The following is a 17,748-nucleotide window of genomic DNA, read 5'->3' as shown; positions in this document are numbered from 1 at the left end:
TTTTGGTGGCTATAGGGTAGCATTATGTATAATTTAGGATCCCTTTTCAAGTCGAAATGTGTTTGTCACTGGCTTTCTGTCCACTTATTAATTCATTCATCCTTTTGTTCACCTAAAGCTTTTTGAAAGCATTAACTACCCAAACCAAAACACCCAGTTTACATTTACAGGTCTGACATTTCAACAACCATCTGCAAATATTAGTTATTTCACATACTATTTCTCTCCATTTGACTACGAGTAAGAATAATTCCTTCAAAAACATTTAAGATATATATTTCAGTGTTGCATTATGTATCAAAAAAGTAGGGGAAGAGAGAGAGAAAATGACCTTCAGCGACAGGTAATTTGCTGGCTACTTGCCTGGAATTCACATGCTACATTTGATAATGTTCATTTTAGGTCACAGTAAGCGGCACATCTTTTCCTGGGAAAGTTGAGTTTAAATATGAGAGGTATTCGATTTTATTATGACATTAGAAAATAAGTACAATGATGTTTAGAAAAAGTAAACAGCCTTGAAAATTTGAGTGGCTGAATATTTTAGTGTATTATTTTGTAAGTTATGTAACATTTAAAAACTGGTGCAGTGTTTCTTTCTTTTCTTCACCCTGCTCCTCTCTCCCCCCTCCAAATGGAATACCAATTCAATAGAATTTAAAGACCTTTTCTTGTGATGTAAGAATGGCATGCTGAAGAGGAACAGATTTCCTTGACAATCACAGCTCCACAAAGGAGCCTTTCACAAGTGGCACAGAAAAAGTGGAAAAATTTCCATACAGGGAAACAGAAACACCACCTAACGGTTCCCCTGAGCTTGCTTTGGTTTGCATCAGCACCACCCCTGAGCCACATACCCAGGTGACACACACACTGTCTGCCCTCTCCTTATCCTGCTGAACAGATGTTATTGCCAAAGGCAGCTTGAAGATGGCTGCACCAGTGCAAACCAGCAAGGCATTTCCTGCAGGAGGTGGATGCCAGCAAAGCAGATCAGGCGAGGGTATTCCTGAACCTCCCTGCAGCTACTCCCTGCTGCTAAAATGACCCTATGGAGCTGTCATGCATAAGGCAGGATAGACCCTAAAGATTCTGCAAGCTCCAGAGATCGAAGTGGATCCTGGCAGAACAAGAAATTGGTAAAGTGAGGGTAAAGAAACTATTTTTTGCTTCTCTTTTGGTGACTAAACCCACTGTGGCATAAAGGATGAGTTTAGCTGTAAATATATCATTCCTATTGCAAGGACAGGAACAGAAGAAAATTTGCTTCCGCTAGCCTGGAAATGTAATGCTGGTCTGTCTCACTTAGAGTTTCTACAGCTCCTTCCAGCTCTTTCTTTTTTCTGTTCAACTGCCAGACAGAGAGGGAAAGATCACTAATGAACCACAGCTTCTGTTCAGGTCATTAGCTGTACCAGAGAGAAAGTTAATGAACCCTAGTATATAAAGACAAAATCAGGTTTTCTTTAATAGTTTTCATACCAAGAGCATCATTTTCTGTTAGTGTAATCCCTGGATGATTTAGTTTGAGTCCCCTTTTTTTTTCCTTTTTCTTTTTTTTTTTTTTTTTTCCTTCCAGCCTAGTTTTGGAGGAACAGTGCGACAGAGAACATCTGGTCATTAAGTGCATACAGATGATGTTCAGATGCTGTGGAGGAAACGCCAGAGGTAGCCAGAGAGGGAGGCGAAGATAAGCCACCTTGTACAAGAAAGTCTTTGGGGGAAATCAGAAATAAAAAGTGACAACTTGCTGAAGCATTGTCCCACAGACTAATTTCAGCATCAAAAATAAAACTATTAGTCACCTGCTGAACCCCTGCCATTCACTGGGGCAATCTCTTTTCCCTCTTTGGTCTTCCCCATCATTGTAGACAAATATTCAGAAATCAAAGACTTGTGTTCTCTTTTGCTTTATCTGAGTGATTTAAAGACTTCAGTGTACTTATCTCTTATAGTGGCCCATGGGGATAAGCAAATCATGGTCTGGCAGCATGTATTTTCTCCTAACTCTCCAGCACTGTAAACAGAGGAACAGCCCTTCACTTCTTCACAGCTCCATAAGGACGAAAGGAATGTACCGCATCCCAGAAGAACACCCACTCCTAGAAATTTTTTGCTTTAGATAAAAATGTGCTTCAGAAATTATATAAATCAAAGGTGTGATGGTAAGACAATTCAAAAGAAGCAAAACCAACTGCAAAGGTCCTATGAAAGCTTGTATACATCAAAATCAAAGCCTAAGAACATGGGCCAGGAAGTTCCTCCCAGGTTCAGTAAGTCTTGTCCCTTGGTGTCTGGTGTAACTGTACCAACTGAACCCTTTCTGGAGGGTTTTATCTGACAGCTCTTGTACCCAGCAGTCCTACTGGGACAGTGTCTGGACTGTTTTCTACTTCGTGGTCACAAGCCCTATGTTATCTTTTAGATTTATTCACGGACCAGTTTGTACAATTTACATTCCACACTACAACCAGCCAGTGTGTATGAAGAAATAAGATGCCATATAATGTAAGAAATGTGGACTGATACTGTCCAATGTATTCTGCTTCCACTAAAATTTTCAGGTTCTTCTGTTATTCCATTCCCAAGGAGCTCCTTCATGCAGCCCAGTTTTGAGGCAAATAGAAAACAACAGCAAGGTTCACATCCAAATGAAACTTTCTCAATCTTTTAGATAGATGCTGATCTCAAAGCAAGTTACTCCACAACCAGAAACAGCTATGTTGCCCATCTCAGTGGATAGTAAGCACACTGTCCACAAATCCTAATCTCCTGTTACCTGTGTGTTGTGTTAAAATTTGCCAGTACTGAGCATGGAGAGGTTACATCTAGTTTTGTATCAAACATAGGACCAGATTCATTGTTCCAGCCTGCATCTTTGTGCTAGAGAAATGGATGCAGCCCAGCAAACAGAAATGCTTCATCCCTCCCCCAGTTTTCCCTCACTAGCGAGTAGCTTTGAATTATGGTGGAAGAATCAGTGTTGTTTCCCAACTTGTTCCAGCCCTGAAATGCTGCAGCCTCACTCACAGTCCAATGGGCATTGTGAAGAAATAACCTGGTTTCCTTTTTTTCCTCCATTTTCCAACCATTTACTTCCCAGCTACTTTTGATAATAATGAGCAAAAAGATCAACAAAGACTTGGAAAAGCCTAGCTGATGGTGTTTGCATGCAAGCATCTTTCCACTAGCATTAGTTTTTCATCAGTATTTCTCTAGAGTAGCTAAGCACGGTATTTTTATCCAAAGGCAATTTGCTGGTATAGAAAAAGTACAGCAGACAATGCATTCCTACTCTATTATGCATGAACACCCGGTATGTACTCAACTTTCCTCTCTATCTTATTTATCGCACTGTCATTAAACCTGTGTCACTATTACTGTTCTCTAATACACGTCACAATAATGTGCTCTTATCAGGTCCCGTCTCTCATCTACTATTCTAATAATATACTACCTCAACATTTTGGTGGTTTTAACACAAACAAACAAACAAAGATTCAGGCACAATATACTTGGGAAAGTAATGCTCATGTTTCAGCATAAACAAAAGCCTTCCTTTTTTTTCAAGTCAACTTAATGGTTCAGCACTGCTGACAGAATCATTCAATGATGCCCAAGCAAGGGAGATGCAAGCTAATTAAAACTCGTGGTTACGGAGGCCTGGTTGGCAAATATTTGTGAATATTTATGGGGTTTTAGCAAGAACCGCTGTACTCAATCACATGAAAAATTGTTTTGAGTCACAAGCAAGCGGGTTATGTTTAGAGTAGCTCTCTGAGAGCAGTACCTCCAGACTCTGTCTGACCTGGTACTCTGAAAGTCCCAGGGAGCCCCCCAAGGACACTGAAACCCAACTGACCAGACAGTGAAATTGCCAGGTTGGTCCCTGGCTCAGGCTGGCAAACAGCCTCCCGAACAGAGCCTGGCAGAAACAGGAGGAACCATTCCTGATGTGTGGTCCAGATGCAAACCCTCGTGTTTTGGAGGGACAGCAAGTTCAATGGCACTTCCACGCCCTTGGCCGCTGCACCCAAGAACAGTCCCCGGTATGTTTAATTTATTAATATAAACAATACCTGGTAGTCTCTGGCTCCTCTTTTGTCAGGTAAGATGATGTTTGTCAGACCTGCCTGAATTTGCTTCAAAACATTACTTAATGTCAGGGCTGCACAACAACCAAAATTGTGTCAGGCATCTGAAGACAAAAGGGACGCGGGGTTCTGGTGATGTGTTCAAATAGGGCTCACCACACTGTTTTATCATTTTATCATTTGTCAGTGCAGAAGAGGAAGCATGTGAAAAATCATTAGAATGAGCAAGGAGGATGAATAAATTAAGTAAATTAGCATGAACAAGGCAGCTCATAATCCAATTGGAGAAGGTGATTATATATCATACTCAGCTAAAGAGAAAACACAGGCAGGAAGGACCCGTTGTGGAAACACAAACTCCTCTCCTTAAAAGAAAACCGGTGGCAGAAAAATTATTTCAGAACAGCATTTTATTAGCAGAATTTGCCTTAACTAAACTCTAATAGATCTAATCAGTGCAGGAGACGAGGACAGGCACGATGTTGTTATTTTACAGGATGGTGAAAGTATTGTAAACAAGGGGAGTGATTGAGTATTTTTCACCTTGTTAAGCCCCTTAACAAGCTAGCTGATTATATACTGTACCTTGAAAAAGCAGAAGATAGGGACACAGTATAGTAGGTGAAAAATAACCAGTGGAGGTTACATTAACTTTAGGGACGTTTGCAGGTATGTGGCAAAAGTGCCAGCTCTGACTGCTTTTCAAATGTGAACTGTGGCCTTAGTTACAAAAGTGATACTGTATTAAACCTTTAAGGCACCAGATGAAGCAAATCTCTAGAGCAATATATCAATAAAAATAGGAATTTCAGTTGAGAATATACTTTGCAACACCTATCCAACACCAGTTTGATCTTCTGCTTGGCCTTCATTTTTCCAAAAGTTACATTTATTTTAGCATTTCAGTATTACTTGAAGAGCCCCGATTCATTCATTGGCATAGATGATACTGGTTTCTTGTGATTACTGAAAGTGTTAATTCATATAACCATTAGTAATTCTACTAATATTAACAACCATGTACCATCATTACCATCATGGCAGTGTTCAAATGTCAGCGGTGATTGGACTGCAGTCTGACGTGCACTGTTTAATGGGCGTTGAACCAGACAGTCTTGTGCTTAGCTGTTAGCTATCTAAAAGAAAAGGTAACAATAAAGGCAGGTTATCCTGTTATTTTCATTGTTTGGCCAGAAGACCTCTTCAGGTGAATGTTATGATAGTGCTTATATACAGATAGACAGATAGATAGATATCTCAAAGGCCCAATTCCTTCAAACAGCTGCACATTGTCACAATTCTGCAATATGAGCTCCTCTGGACCTCAGTCTGTGCATTTCATACAGTCCTTGGTACTTTTGCAAAGAGATTTCTGCCTAACTTCCCTAGATGTAACAGTAAAAGCAAAATACACATGATGTGTTACATGGAATGAGTATTATCAGCAAAAATTAAGATGGTTCAATTTCATTCAGGCATCCTACTAAGTAATGGCTTTTTAAAATTCCTGAATTATGACAAGGTCCGTACTTTTTATCAGAAGCCAGAGCCAAATTCTCAAGGGGATTGCAGCCAGGAGCTTCTGTTAGATTCAGCAGAAAGTGTATTTGTTTGCTGGGTAAGGATTTGGCTTTATATATTAAAGATATAATAATATTTAGTTGAAAAGGTTTCACGAATCTTGAAATGTTTCCAACCATAAGCTCTCTAAAATCATGAGTCAAGCCATGAAAACCATGAGATTGGCTTTAAAATTATGTTCTCTGGGTTTTTGCAACTCAGTAAACATAGTTCTCTTCCCTCCCTCACAAGTTCCTTTACAAGAAGCAGGGTTATAAACATACTGTATTTTAAAATTAAATCTGAGTCTCTCATACAACCTCCTGATTCCTATGTCTGTCTGAAAAATCATTATCATAATCAGTAAAGTCTACCTTTACCCCCAAAAAACAGAGTCATCATGTTCAACTGCCTGTCAGGTTTAGCCCTGGTCTGTGCTATGTGCCAAATTGTTCACAGACTTTTTTTGGAGAGTGTTTATTTGAAGCAGTATTCACTGCTTCAAAATTGAGTATTTGAATAAGACAGATAAGCCTTAGCTCATGATGGATGTACTACTTTATACTACTTTGACGAGTAGTCCTTTTGGCTACTTCTATACAGGTAAGGAAGGGGCATCCTGAATTTGAGTTCAAGCACTGCCCTACACCTGTCCTTCCATGGTTCTTGATAGGTATCTCACACCGTGCCGTGGTTTTGGCCCGTGCCAACTAACATTCTCACAGACAATTTCTGGGCACAGTCTGGGGAATAGCACAGACCAGGAATGTTTCCTAACAGGCAGATTGGGCATAGCCAAACTATTTTTTTTCTGATGAGAAGAGGTTTTTCTCAGTGTGGACATGAGCCAGACCAAGCCAGTAGGTCTGAGAGTCACAATTTGCCACATGTTCTCTTTAGCAGTGTAATGGTAGTCATTGAGACAAATAAACTATCCAGTGACAAAGGGAAAAATACAAACACCGTGAGTATTGACATTACTATGCACCCAAATGCTGGAGCACTAAAAAATACCCTTAAAGATTCTTATGTTGGCATCTTTACAGTAGTTAGTACAAAATTCATCTGTTTCCAATTCATTCCAACATTTCCGTGAATTAATTTCCACACATAGGAAAGTCTCACACTGGAGAAGAGCTCTGCCTAAATACCTGCAATTCTCTGCTTCTTAACTCCTCAGTTCTTCAGATGTCAAGAAAAAACTTGTAACCATGAGTCTGAAAATAGGAATATATCATCCTGAATCTTCAGTGGTGTGGAGGGTCCACCACCTTCATTGGTAATGTCCTCCCACATACAGCTTATCTTTGAAGATAGGACACGTCCTCCTAAGGACTGTTGCTGCAATTCTCATTCAGTATTTCTTATTCTACCTACTGTGGACACATGGAACTGTTTATTTCATTTCATCTTTGTAGCTACCTTTTATATATTGGAAGGTTGTTTTCAGATCATCTCTTTAGCCTCTATCAGTCTTTTCAAGATAAGGCAAACCCATTTTTCCAAGCTTGCAGGCTTATTTTAAAATTTTCATTTCTTTCTTCTGGATATTCTTTAATAGATCCACATCTTGCCTAAAGAGAGGTGTCCCGCTGAAAGCTTATCAGCCCTGAGGAGAAGATTACAGCTTGGACACAACATTCCCATTTACAGAGCTCAGAGTAATAGTTGCTTTACTGTAGCAAGTTAAACTTTTCCTACTGAATTATTTTACATGATCATTCTATTTTCAATGTACTTAGAGAGTGTGCCTGGTTATTTTCCCCTGCCTGTGTCCTAAACTTTCTGATTTTGTTCCCACCTGCATTGTGCTATTGTATTTGTTCCTAATAACTGAGGGTGTTTTTTCTTCTGTATGATGCCTGCTAATCGTTCATGTTTTGAAGGATATCATAATCTTGCTAAGTTACTATCCCTACCTTTCAGTGCTGCTGTTCATGACAGAACAACTATTTCATTAAAATACTTCCAGACCACTTTTTTATTACGCTTACTTTCCAGCAGACTGTTCTGAACAGTCATTTGAAGACTTATTTCCTGAAACCTTATTTTATCACTCTCCCTCCTGGTACCCCTGTAAATCAAGATTTTAGTATATAATGCTTTTGGTCACACAGGTTGCCTTCCACTTTCCTGTTCCCAAGTAGTTCTTCTCCATTAATCAGGATCCAGTCTACAAGAGTCTTCCTCCTGCTTTCTCTGCTTTTAGTATCAGCTGTTGTTACCAATAAGTTTCAGTAAGCCTTTCTCCTTTTACGTTCCTATATTGACTGACGGATGGGTAGTTTAAGTAAGTACCCCATCAATACTAATTACTGTGCATAGGACAACTCTATGAGTTAAAAGCTCAGGTCTCGGGGTTTTGTTCTGGCACACAGCTTGCTTCCAGAAACATCAGAGCCCAGTGGCAGCTGGATACTGCTAGCCATCCCAAAAAAAGAGTCACTAAGTACTCTCTTCTTTGTTTTCTGTAGGAAAAGGTGAACTTGCAAGACTTTAGGCATCAGACATTCTTCTTCATTTATATGAGCTCCCTCGCTGAAGGTAAAAGTGTAACAGGGAACCGAGTATGGTGTGCTGACATTTTCATTGGAAGTACCTCAGCCGGATGCTTCAGGATAAAGACAGCACAAAGGAGTGAAAGGTATAAAAGGACAGAAACAGAGGCAATGGAAGAAGAAACAGAAAACAGAAGTGGGGGGTGGGGGGGAGTGGGGGGGGGGTGGGGAAAGCAGAAACAAAGGGAAAGGATTGAGATCAAAAGATAAAAAAGGGGGATACTAAGCATTTCCTTCATAAAAATATTAATATCAATAGAATTGTTCAAATGTAGGATCCTTGATTCAGTTCCAAATGACCCATGCAATGCAGCTTTTCCCTCTGACTTCTGTCCTTTTTGTGTGGGCACACCACTGATACCTCAGCACCCAGCTTTCAAATGGTTTGTATCAAGCATCTTTTGAGATTCCTAGAAATAAGTAACTTCTCTCCTTCATTCTTTTTCCACAGCTCTCAGATAAATTAAGTTATGCTCCTGTTAATATTTTTAAATAGTTGGCATCCATAAACATCTGAGTCTGAATCTTCACTCACCAGCTTGCTGCAGTCTCGATAGTCTGACATATGGCTGGAAAGAAGTCCTTAACAAAAGGAGGCTAAAACTCATCTAAATATAATTTTGTTGCAGAGTACTGTTCATTGTGTGTGGAGCTGAAGAAACAAGCCTACAAGCAGGTCATCCATATCAAATTATCTGTGTAGGCTTACATAATTCTGCTCAAAACTATGCAGAAACATAGGAAATAGTATCTAAAAGGCCACTGTATATGTTTCTGTGCAGAAATTTTACAAGTCTGGTCGCTAACATGTGACTACAAGTTGTTCCAATACGTATGGCAAGAATGAGCAGGATCATATGGTTTGTTTCTCATGTACTTAAAATGCAATTATTTTAATTAATTACAGTATTGTAATTTCTCCAGAGGTATACAAACAATGTGGAAGAAATAAGCAGTGTATACTTATGCCAAATGGAAAACAAGGTAATAGAAGGAAGATTAAAAATGCACAGAAGGGAAATTTAAGCACACAAAAACAGAGAGTAGAAATAATAGAGCTGGCAATGAGCAAGGAAGGCAGCAAAGGGAGACAGAATATTTTTGGTTAGAATAGCTCTGTCTTTCTAGTGTCAGCGTCTCACATCTGCTGTCATACACTAATGAGAGCTGAGGCTGCTATAATGCTGACCCAGTCATAGGTAGATGATTCATAACAAAATTGTATCTGCATATGGAAAGGTGTCATAGCTAAATCTTCATGGTAAAACAACTTAGGATCCTGTGCTTCAAGAAATGAGGCCCTCCATCCTGAAACAAGAAAATTATTATTAATGGTAGGACTGACTAAAATGGAACAGAAAAATATATTTTAAACTCCATCCCATCTCACCACCAAAAAAATGCATATTTGCCTGTTATTTAGAAGTTGGAGCTCTAGTGTCCCAAAATAAGCGCTACGTAAGAAGTATATAACTCCCAGATATACAAAATAAGAGGATGGAGCAGAATCCATAACACTCCCTGATGGTGTTTTGCTTTCTTTACCTGCTAGGCTCATTCTTGTCTGAGTTGTAAGTCTTCGTGGCTTTTTTCCAGACATGACCACTAACAAGATCTACAAACTGGTACTTTTCTTTCAGTTTGTAGCTATTATTAGGGGCACAAAAAATCTAATAAACTGGCATGGAGACAAGGATATTTTCTTCGAGATGTGACTGGCTCCAGACAGAATGCAAGTGCCTTGTAGGGACACCTGCAGTACAGTTTCATCCATTAGATGAGAGCTGGGAAGCAGTTTAGACATGTTATCCCTACCTGATCTAAAACACCCCATCACAGCAGTGGGCTAACAGCCTTGTCACATCCAGTCCCACACACTTTTGCACATAGACCTTTTCTAAGTAGCTCAGTGCTCAGAACTACTGTTCCAGCCCTGAGGAATAATTAAACTGAAATGTTCGAGTTCTAAGTAGCTCTTGCTGTACTTAAAAAAGCTAAACAATTCCTCTGTTTTTTAATTTTCAGAGAATGCTGGAATTTGAGAAACAAAACACACCCTAAGAGGAGCCAATATAGCCCAGGAGAGTATTCCAGGTATATCCAAGTTTCATCATTACTTATGACAACCGGAAAATGCCAAATTCTAGCTCAACAGTCCTAAAGTATCCATTATTTGAAAAATTAACACAGAATTATGGCATGATGCAGCATCTGTAGGGTTTTAAATTCCAGGTCTTTAATAACAAAGAATTCCTTGCTTGTTGTAGAGGAAAAATAGTATTAAACTAAATCTACACTAGTAAATTGATGAGTGGCATGGAGTACTCCTGGAATTTGCTCATACAGGCTGTTAAATTGCTAGAATGGTCCCTGGGACAGTTGTGGCTTGTGCCAACTAGCCAAACTCTAACAAATTCGCAGATGTAGTCTGGCAGTTAGATGAGTGTGGGAAGCAGTTCCAATAGATAAGGTAGATGTCACCACCCTGTTCTGGAGGCTAAGAGGATGTAATGACACAAACGTTGCCGAAGCAAGCCAGCTGGCCAACCAGTGAGAGAATGGCCCTACATGCACTTGCTGGAATAGAAGCAGCTTTGGCTGGGTTTTCCCACTGATATAGCTGCTAAAGCAGGAGGCAACTCAAAACCTGCCAGTGCCTAGGATGATGTTTGAAACTTATTCTTTTTTATATCCTTGCTTAAAAAACCATGAGGCATCCAGCCAAAGAGCAGGAAAATCTTTGTCACCATAGCACAAAAACAGTGAATAAAAAACAATGAAGAGTTGATGAGTTTGTCAATAGTCTATTACCTGGGGAAATTTTGTCTAACTGATTCAGCAAATATTTACCACAAATTTCCTCTGCATCTTCTCTCAAGTTTCTTCCCAGTTTTATTTCCTTTCCTAACTTCCAAACTATTTTCCACCACTGGACATTCTGTTTCCTCAGCTCCCTCCAGTCCTCTCCCTAGAGGATGTAAAGAGACAAAGTGATATTGTGGTATGATGGGAGGCAGAGGAAGGGGCAGCAAGAGCTGGGTGAGAGGGAGGGGGATTGGGAGGGGAAGGAGAAGGGGGAAAATCCATCTTTTGACCAGTCTTAGTTTTAAATGGGTGCTTGAAAGTGAGCAGTGGAGTGATTTTGCAGATGTGGACAGGAACATTTGATCTTAAACACAGGGGCAAGGAACAGGAAGGAAACTGAATGAATGGAAGACAAAAAGGTAATGGACAAGTGTAAGACACCTGGCAGAAATTTTTTGTCTTTAGTCAGAAGGATTTATATGGAGCCTTGTAGGTTTTCTTGAGATCTACCAACAGACTTTACAGTCCTGAGAGGTTATATGTAAATTACTTGCTATCCGGTGATGTGGTGTCTCTACAGTTTCCTCCAACTGGGAAGTAAATACTGCAATGGAAAATGTTGGTCTGAATGAAGTAACCACCGTTGGTCTTTTTCTTACTCCTAATGCATCCCTATTTGTAGCATCTGCAATGCCTCGATACAATCTAGCAAAATGAAAGCAACATGAGAAGGGGAAATAAATCTATAATACCTGCTGTGAGTTACTGAAGTGGAAAGAAAACCCTCTTCATCTGCTTTCCTCCTGAAGTGTGTGCATCTTCTCATTCGTGTAACAGATGAGTCTGAACTGTGCTCTCACCTCACCAGAAGCACAGGCTGCTTCAGGCAGCAGGAAATGATTTTTGCAGCCCTCGCTAAGCATTGGCAGATCCTTTGTCAAACACCACAGGAAAAAAATGCCGTTACTGTAAAGGACACACATACAACAATTACCTTTAAAATAGCCATTTCCCTCTCCTTTTTCTTTTTTTTTTTTTTGTTAATTCCTAAAATTGAAAATCACGGACACTTCAGGGAGATCCCTGAAGGGCATTCTTCATGGTTTCTTTCATTCTTGTACTTCTTCCTCCAGCCCTCACATCCAATAACTGTTGTCCACAACTCAGGTCTTCCAAGAGCTCATCTTTTCAGCCTGATTTCTTCTTTCTTCTTCTTCATGAAAATATTCAAAATTATTTTGTTTATGAAGTGAAAAAAATTAGACCTGCCCCCAGGGGAAAGGCTGCTGGTCTGACAGCACTCCAGAAGGGAACTGTCTGGGACCAGCTTCGGAAGTGAGCATGGCCAGCACTGGAGTGGTGGTCACAGGCAGCTGCTCTTCTCTGGGATATTAAAGTGCTGGGCTTCTTTCTCTGGGTCAGTGCTAAAACAGGACCTCAGCACAAGACATAGTCCTGCTGGAGTTGGTCCGGAGGAGGGCCACAAAAATGGTCAAGAGGACTGGAGCACCTCTCCTGTGAAGAAAGTCTGAGAGGGTTGGGTTGTTCAGCCTGGAGAAGAGAAGGATCTGGGACACCTCATTGCAGACTTTCAGTATTAAAAAGGGACTTATAATAAATGCAGAGATACCTTTTACAAGGGCCTGCAGTGACAAAAGAAGGAACAACAGTTTTAAACAGAAAGGCAATAGGTTTGAATCAGACAGAAGGAATTATTTACAATGAGGGAGGTGAGACACTGGCACAGGCTGCCCAGAGCAGCTGTGGGTGCCCCATCCCTGGCAGTGTCCAAGGCCAGGTTGGTTGGAGCTTTGAGCAACCTGGTCTAGTGGAGGTGTCCCTGCCCGTGGCAGGGGGGTTGGAACTAGATGATCTTTAAGGTCCCTTCCAACCCAACCCATTCTGTGATTCTATGATTCTGTGATCCTGGTTCAGTTTCTTGTGACCAGGTTTGTCCATATCTCAGGATGAAATGCAGAGGTGGAAATGCACATAGTATATAACATTTCCCTCATTATGAAATGCCAAGCTCCATCACAACTCAAAAATGCTTTTCTGCAGAAAAGGGACAACCAGAACATTGACAATCTTTGCTAAATAAGTAACTGGTAATTGACCAAAACTGACTGCAGAAATTCAGTATTTAAAAATAGGAACAAAAGAAATATTCAATATGCAAACAGACTTTTGTGGAGGAGTATCAGCAAGTCTGTGAACTCTTCAGACTTCATTATTCAGGAGAAAAAGTTCTATCTAAAACTAGGTCTGTAAGTAACAGACTAAAGTTTGGGGATGATGTTTTTTTTATTGAAAGTACTTAATTTACAAAAATTAAAATTATGATCTTGATGTAACTGGACTCTGAGTAAATTATAAACTGAGTAAAATTGTCAAATGTTCTTAAAAGATTTAGGTATTTTTTATTGACTCTCAAACAGCATTTAGGTTCTTTTGAAAGTTCTAGACATGATCTTCAATAAATATAACAACTAAAACTAGTATCTGCCCAATTTTAGGACTACTGTGAAATGAGTGAAACTCATTAGGCAAATAGGTATTTTTCAAACTGCTAACTACCCTCTGGCAACACATTCATTAAGAAAGTAGTAGGGGAGGACAGAGAATGTGTGTAATGAGTAATAAGTGCCTAAAGTTTTATTTATCCTTCAATTTACAAAAATAAAAATACTTTTAGAGAGATTTCTTGCCCTATCCATCTTTCCCCAAGTGTGCAAGGTGCTTTACAAACAAATGTTTCCATACCATTTAAAGCAGTGTCATGTGGAGATATTCATGTGAACTGTGAACAAAACAGCAGCAGTTTTGCTGTACTAGTGCAGGGTTAATTGGTGCATGTAGAGCACTGTGCCAATGCCATTAATGTCTTTGTACAGCTCTGGTGCTGGAAGTAGCATGTTCAGACCTAACATGAGTTTCCACACAAAACTGCACTCCTTTGGCACATGTCCTGCCCAAAGAAAGCAATCAGACTGAGCTGGATAAGCCACCATACATTAAGACACATTATGTGCTGTTTCCATTATATTCACTTGTCATAGACAAAGGATGCAACCCTGTACCCAGTTTCTTAGAGAAGGTCTAGGGGAGAGCAAAACAAATGGATATATTAAAAAAAAAAAATCAAAGGCTGGAAAGCAAGACTATTGAAGCAAGCCTGAATTTACTGAACTTGCTTAATACAAAGCAGAGGCTGCGGAAGGTAGACATGGTAAGTTTTAGACTATGTAAACAGATGGTTCAAAAAAGAAATTAATCAGGTCATTTCTATGTCCACTAGAAATAGGACAAGAATTAATTGACTTAAATAGCAGCAAGGGGCATAAGATATTAGGAAGAACTCTAACTGAAAGAATAGTTACATATTCTAACAGATCATTGAAGACAGCCTTCAACTCTCTCTCACTGGAACAAACTAGGTAAACATCCATCAGGGCCGACTGAAAAGCAGATGGCTTGGTATTGGACTGAAATAGTCTAACAAGACATCACGCATCCATTCTTAGATTGAACTGAATGCTTTTGAAAAAGAGTGAAGCAGTGACTTCCCTGAATCATCAGAAAAATTGCTGGCTACAAACCCTGACTGGTTTAACATAAACAATTGCATAAACAGTTTGGTGTAAGGTGTTCTGTAGTTGCCACAGGTAGCAAAATGCCATTGCTACTTATTCATAGAGCTCCTTTTTAAGCACTCACATAACATTTGGGCTTTTTCTTAAGAACTGGAAAACCTCAGTGAGCTTTTGATGAGCTCTAGATACCATAAGTCTTGGGTCCTAGATACTACTGATGATCTGTGTTTGGTGTTTATAAAAGGGAGAGAGCTTAAAAGCAAGACAGGGAGCAGCAGTTGTGAGAAGCAGACAGCTGTTTTAACATTTCAACAAGAATCTTTTTTCTTTTTCATTAGTTAGCATTAATTTTCTTCCATATCACAAGCATATTTAAAACCCAATCAATCCCTGTCTTGCATATAGCAGACATTTTGAAAGACCATACCTGCTAAAGCCTCCAAATATGCTGCCTACATTGCTCTTCCCAAATGCATGCATGTGCATGAGAAGGCTCTTGGTTTTGCATATATTGACAGATTAGTATACTGCTGGTGGCTCACTTATTTACCCATTTTGCCATTTTTACATGCACCCATGTACGCTGTGATTTTATGAATAATGCTGTGACTTCAAGACCCGGTCCTCAGGACAATTAAGAGCTAACATCGACTGACTCCATGCCCACAATCATCAAGGGAATAAGGACTTAATGCAGCAGAATAACTCATCGGAAGCAATTTTCATTCCATCTAAACATAGATGAAAAATATAAAAAGATTTTGTTTCTCTCCTTTAGATAACACATGTAAACTAAGAATAATCTAATGATACTTTCAGAAAAAGTAGTGCCATCTCATAAGTATTTTGTTAGTTTCGGAGGGATGCTAAACTGTTGAAAGTACTATTCAGTGAGAATACAGTTATCCCAAATGATCACTGAAATAGTCAGGCTGCATTAATATAAATGTAATATCAATGTATAAATGCTCTCTTATGTGAACGAGCAAAAGCATAAGCAAAACATCACCTGTTTTCCATTAAGTCTTAGACTTCATGTTAACAAAATCTGACTTGTCAGCACTTGAATCTGAATTCCCGTACTTAGTCATACACCAGGTTTAATTTCCTTCTGTAAGTACATTTCCAAGAAGCAAGTTGCTGAAACTATGATAAAAGGCTATCTTCATGCACATTTAACATATGAATACCTGAGCTGAAATCAGCTCAGCCAGAAACAAAAATTAGATCTTAACATCAAATTTGGACATAAGAACTGAAAAGCTTACCTTTTATCATTAATAATTCTTCTTCGTTTCTTACTTTTTTAATGTGTTCCTATTTACTTCCCTACTTTGACATAGCCTGTTTCACTTTCTCCTCCCTTTCTCTCATTTCTTCCCATTTCCCTTTCCTCTGTGTTTTGTTTTCATTCCCTTATTCCTCCTTCATCACCTTAGTCCTTCTCATTTAAAAAGCATACTCCATTTTACACTTATACCATTATGTAAACCAGACCAATAAGCAGGAGACCGGGCTAGAAATACAACATGGAAATCCCTGATAAGGCAGGCTAGAATGAACATTTATATTACATTAATGAATTTTGTATTATAATAAGAAAAAATATCTTATTATGTTACTGAGTACAATGCACAGTATTTTGCTAATGTACTACACTGGTCACTAATCCGATGTGAAGGTCATATACACTTCATCTATTAGCTTTCACTATTGCTTTCTGTATTATATTGATAACCCAGCTTCTGAACCAACCTTTTAGTTCCTTATTCAGTTTATATTGTAATTGAGGGTTTTTTTGAAAAGGAAAAAAAAAATAAAGAAAAGAAAGAAAGAAAGGAGAAAGACAAATTAATGCCAATGAGAGTCTTTTCTTCCCCCTGTGTCTATGCAGTCTGATTTATTGCAAAGTATTTGCCATTCCATATCCTATTGTTTCTTCAGGTATTGAAATTTTGCTGTATCATTTTTCAAGGGTTTTAAAATTGCATTTGCAAATTAAAAAATGGAACCAATAACAATGAATTTCAGCTGTACAACTGTCAAAGAGACACTGTATATTCCAGGACAGTCAGGAATAATAACACTCCGGGAATGTATGATCACCTTTAATTTGGAAAGCTGTCTGAAATTAAACACATTAAAGACAGAATTCTGACCTAGTTTTATCATGCTGAAATGATTCAATGTTCACTGCTTTCCTTTGTAATATCAACCTTTCTAGATATTTTCCACTACAAAAACAATTTCTGTGCAAGAAAAATGCTGAGTTTAAGCAATGGTTAAGGAGCCTTGGCAGAAATAATTACCTTTAGTAAAATTACACTTTATTCACTATTGGTCCAATCCTGTTCAATGTTGGCAATAAAGGATGCCCAGCTCCTATCAAAAAGCATACACAGATTGCTTCCAAAGAATAAACGCTTATGTACAATCATTATTACCAATGCCCTGAGAAATTAACTCTTGCTGTTATAGTATAGAAATATTTTCCAAAGTTTTATTTCTGTCCTTTACTTCAAAAATGCTTTAGGTCCTATAGTAATGCTTCTTTTCAAGCCCTTGTTTTTACTTTAGTATCTCAAGAGAGGTGTTGAACTAATTGGGTGTTTGTGTGCTGAATTACTTTTGACACACAAAAAGTCTGAAAGTAGTGGCATATGACACCTGAGTTCTGTAATGAATATATTTAATGCTTACACAACACCAGATGTGGGACCACCAAGTTTAGTGAACATGGTATCCAACTTGATCTCAAAGCCATATTTTCAAGGCTAGTATAATTTAAGTTGTAAAAAAATAAGGTGACGTGCGACTTGTATTCAACAAATACCTAGCCAGTCTAGGTCACCTATGCTGCTTTGTCTTGGTAACCTAAACAAAGAAGAGGCATTAGCTTTAATCCATTTGGAGTTCAGTAAAATACTGATGTCATGTAAATGTGACAAGTACAGTAAATACAATGTCATTTGAAGAAGTGTTAATAATGGTTAGGAAAATAGTAATTAATTCTATAACTGTGAGATGAGTAAAAAATTGGCTAGTAAAGGAATATTGAAAGAGAATAATCTAGTCTGATGAGGGGTAACAAATGGTTGGCCTTGGACCAATCTTGTTAACTTTTGCATAAATAACCTT

This window comes from Falco rusticolus, chromosome 6 (genome assembly GCF_015220075.1).
Source record: "Falco rusticolus isolate bFalRus1 chromosome 6, bFalRus1.pri, whole genome shotgun sequence".
Lineage (NCBI taxonomy): Eukaryota > Metazoa > Chordata > Aves > Falconiformes > Falconidae > Falco > Falco rusticolus.
Note: the sequence above shows the minus strand (reverse complement) of the source record.